Source organism: Lynx canadensis, chromosome A2 (assembly GCF_007474595.2).
Source record: "Lynx canadensis isolate LIC74 chromosome A2, mLynCan4.pri.v2, whole genome shotgun sequence".
NCBI classification, from domain to species: domain Eukaryota; kingdom Metazoa; phylum Chordata; class Mammalia; order Carnivora; family Felidae; genus Lynx; species Lynx canadensis.
In genome coordinates, this window is record NC_044304.2 from 64717714 (window position 1) to 64722225 (window position 4512).

At 43.4% G+C, this 4512-nt stretch overlaps 1 long non-coding RNA gene across 1 annotated transcript; it reads right to left on the reverse strand.

Moving 5' to 3' along the window:
• Positions 1-302: 302 nt before the first annotated feature.
• Positions 303-4046, reverse strand: LOC115508693. Its single transcript, XR_004343279.1, has 2 exons — positions 2343-4046; positions 303-928 (listed from the first exon to the last, which is right to left on the reverse strand). It is a non-coding gene; the product is annotated as an uncharacterized LOC115508693 (long non-coding RNA).
• Between the last annotated feature and the right edge of the window lie 466 nt (positions 4047-4512).

Genomic DNA, 4512 nt, shown 5'->3' on the forward strand with positions numbered 1-4512 from the left:
CCACCAACTTGACCTAACTGACACTTACAGGACACTCCTAAATGACATCTGCACTCTTGTGGACTGCAGAGAACATATTCTTTTCAAGTACCCATGAAATATTCTCCAGGAGAAACCATATTCTGGGTCACAAAACAACCTCAATGAATTTAAAAGATTGAAATCATATAAAATATGTTCTCTGAGCACAATAGAATTAAATAAGATCCATAGCAGAAAGAAATCTGGGAAAACCCCAAATATTTGGAAATTAAGTAGCACAATTTTAAATAACCAGTGTGTCCAAAAAATCACAAGGGAAATATGAAAATATTTTTAATTACAAAAAAATGAAAACACAGATATCAAAATTTATGGGATACAGTTTAAATCGTGTTTATGGGGAAACTTACATCTTTAACATCTATATGAGAAAAGCAGAATGCCTCAGATCAATAACTAAGCTTTGGGCTTAAGAAACTAGAAACTAAACTCAAGCTCACAGAAGGAAGAGCCCATGCCACATGGTGACCCTATCCTGGACATCAAGGGCTCTCATAGTGTAATCTAGGATGGAATATAAATCACAGACCTGACATTTTTTCTCCAGTGGGCCAGCGACTAGAGTTTAGGTTGTTTGAGCTATAGGATCTCTGTGGCAGCTGCTCAACTCTATGGTTGTAGCATGAAAGCAGTCATAGACAACTGTTTATAAATGTAAGAACCATCCTCAGCTTACAGGTGGAATAAAAAGAGGCAGTTGGCCAAATGTGGCCCATGGGCCACAGTTTTTACATCTTTTTATAGATGACACATTGATTTCTTTTAAAGAAAGAAATACACTGTAAGCATTGAGCCCCATAGAGGAAGGAGTTATATCTGTTCAGTTCTGTATCTCCCATCCGTGTGTACATGAGATAACACAAAACGTGGGCATCTTGGGGAATCTCTAGGATGAAAAAGAAGAAGCAGCTGGCTTACCAGTAGTAGTAGTTTCCAGAAATGTGATTAGTTCTTGTAAATCCAAGAGGGAAAGGACAAAAGGTGGGATCTAACACATAGGACAAGCCTATTATATGTACATTATTTCATTAATCTTTACAAAATCTTCCCTTTCACACACACCAAAGCTGAGGTCAAGAGCAGCTAAGTAAGGTGCATAAGATCCCATAAATAGTAAGAAACCAGAGGAGGAATGGAAGAGATTTGTATCTCTGAAACTCAAGGTTTTGTCATGAAACCAGGCTCCCTTGCCTTGCTGGCCATGATCTCATACTTAGCGGTTTCTACCACTGCTGTTTCCAGCACTTGTCTTTCAGTATTAGTACATACAGATCACAACCTCCTCTTAGGGAACCATAAGCCTAGATTCTAGCAACTGCTCTCCGTCACTTCCTGCAGGTCCTCCTAGCGGTCACACAACATGGCTTGAGCCTCAAAGTTCCCAGCTTTGTAACGGGCATATCAGGTGTCAGGAAGATCGGGGAGATAATGGGAGTGAAAATATTCTGAAAACCACTAGCCATTATACAAATTGATGGTGGCCCTTTCAGTCACCCCTAACTGGCTCCAGCCTTGCTTTTTATTTTCCAGAAATGGACACACCTTTGTGAATCAATCACTGTGCTTTATGAGCATGTGCAAGCTCGTTCTACATGCAGTGCGTGACTGGATGAAGCCCTCCTTTCTCTGTAGGCCTGAGTGTGGGAGAGATCTGTATCTGTGGGGTGTTCAGATATCTAGGACACCGTGTTCTCTTGATAAGTCAATCTTTTACTGATTGGATTTTAACTCCCCCCCCCACACACACACACACCCAGTAGCTCCTTCTGGATACTATTTATTCCTGGAAAACGGAGTATAACAGTGGAGTACTCACCACCCCTCCCTCCTAACTCATAGCACAATAGGTGGTAAAAAAAAACACAAACAAAGAACAAAAAAAAAAAAAACTCCCATAAAAAGGAGACAGTGGGACTGTCTGGTTTGGAATCCAATGAACCTCAGAATGCTTAAACTTTTGGGTTAGATAAACATCAAGAAGTAGAACGCTTATCTGGAAACTTTGAACTTTCAGTGCCTATTTGGGTAGTAAATATCATGAGATTAAGTTTTGCTGCCTGATTTCCAGAACTTCCTGATTTTTCTAAGGGGCCAGAAATTCTTTGAGAAGAGAAAAAGGGAAAAAGAAAAGCCACTGTGGTGTCCAGCTGCTTCTGACAGGGAGTGGAGTGGAGAGAGCCAGACAGAAGTGTCTGGGGACCACCTCTTTTCTCTGCCCTCTTAGTAAAGCCTGCCTCCGACACCCCAGCTCCAGCCAACTACTTTAGCTGCTCCTGGGGAACTTCTGAATTTCACTGTACCTGGTAGTTATATCTTTCTTTGGAGGAAGGGTGGCTCAGACCTTCTATTCCTTGAGTCTCCAATTCCTCATCTGGAAAACAGGAACAGAGACACCCACTTCACGAGGCTCTCAGGGGGATTGTCCCTGGCTGCGGTGACTCCTAAGGAGAATGGGACAGAGGGAAGAAGAGCTTCCTCCTCTCTCTCCTGCCCTCCCTAGCAGTCTAGGGGAGCAAGCCAATTGGGCCCCCACAAGATCTGATTCTCGTTCAGTTGGTGCAAACCCACCCACAGTGGGGCAGATAGGAAGTGCACCGACAGAGGTTTACAGAGACCAATTTAAGATGGCGGAGCGCTCTGAGCACGGATGGTGTATGTTAAACCACAAAAATTCACCAGATAATTGTCAATCCAGGACATCTCAGAATAACAATCTTGATCTTTTCTTTTTTTTTTTTTTTCCAATGTGTAAATTGGGTAAGAAATATTTTCTTACTCGTTATGGATCGTAATCCTCATCCTTCTCATTTCTCCTTATTCTAAATGCCCATAAAATTAGAGTTGATCTCTGTTTGGCAGTTTCCCTCTTACAGATCTAGCGTAAGATGATTTTGTTCACCATTACATCATTAGCAGTGGCATATTCCCCAGCAGGTGAGAGGAACAATATAATTATATGATGCTGTTTTCATCGTGGATTAAAGCCCCAGGGATATAAGTGCCCTGAGAACAAATCTGTCTTCTTCTGCCTATGCGTCCTCCACCACAGGGCTCAACATCTTACCTTCCAAATAGCAAGTGCTCAATAAATATCAAATAAAGGGATGAACGGATGAAAGCATTGAACATCTAGTGAATACTTCTGGTGAGCAAACTGAAGAGAAAACAATCGTGAGGTGAGTTCCCTGCCCTGTAGGAGGATACAATTTACTTGAGAAGGGATGATATTGATACAGAGATTTAGGGAATGGGTATCAGGGAAGTTTAAGTGCCATACAGTGCGTGAAGACAGCAGATACTGATGAAAATGTACCATAGGAATGAGGGCAGAGGGCTGGGGCCACCTTTGGGGGATGGGAAGACTGACCCAACCTCCTAGGAAAGGCTGCCGAGACCAGAAGATGTAGGGAAGGACATTGACATGTTGCCATGCCCTTGGCCCACGTCTTTCAATAACATTCCACTTACAAAGGTAAACAAAACAAAACAAAACAAAACAAAACAAAAACCAAGGCCATGCAGTAAATAGTGGAGGTAGGATTTTAATCCAGACGTACCTGACTCTTCAAGGAGTATTTTCTTACTCTAGTTGGGAATTCCTTCCACTGGAAAATAGGAAGAGGGAATCAGTAAAGGGGGAATGGCGTGAGAAAGGCCCAGGAACAGGAAGCAGAAACGGTAACCTGGAGTGGAGGTCACATCCAGGGGGACCTTGCTGGACTCAGATCAATGCTGGACGTAGAGGTCCTTCAAGAGCAAGGTGGTTTGGACCCCGTTCCATGCCGAGAATAGGGGATTTTGAGGGATGTTCAAAGAGAATCAGTATTGCAGCAAAACTCATCAAGTTTTTCTATAAAGGGAAAGAAAAAAGGGAGAACCAGAGGTCAGGAATGGAGATTGGCGGAAGGGCCCAGAGGAACGCTGCTAAGAGCCTTGCTGAAGTGGGTCATTCATTCATTTTCTTAAGGATTTATTTTCTTAGATATTCATTCTCTTCATTCATTCATTCACTCACTTGTTCTCTTAAGACTCTCTTCAGGGGCGCCTGGGTGGCTCAGTCGGTTAAGCGTCTGACTTCAGCTCAGGTTACGATCTCACGGACCATGAGTTCGAGCCCCGCGTCGGGCTCTGGGCTGATGGCTCAGAGCCTGGAGCCTGCTTCCGGTTCTGTGTCGCCCTCTCTCTCTGCCCCTCCCCCATTCATGCTCTGTCTCTCTCTGTCTCAAAAATAAATAAACATTAAAAAAAAATAAAAAAAAAAGACTCTCTTCATATGTTCCTCTAGGTGCTAGACATACAGTGAAAGAACAAGACAGATTCGGAGAAGCTGGACGGGAACGTGGAGAGGAAAACGTGAGTGAGTGACACTTTGTGCCATCTTTGAATTTGAGGGTAAGGAGGAGGTTCCAGGACCAGGGGGCAACCAGAAGGAGAGGTGGGTGCCTCGGTCTGGGGGACAGGAGATGTTTT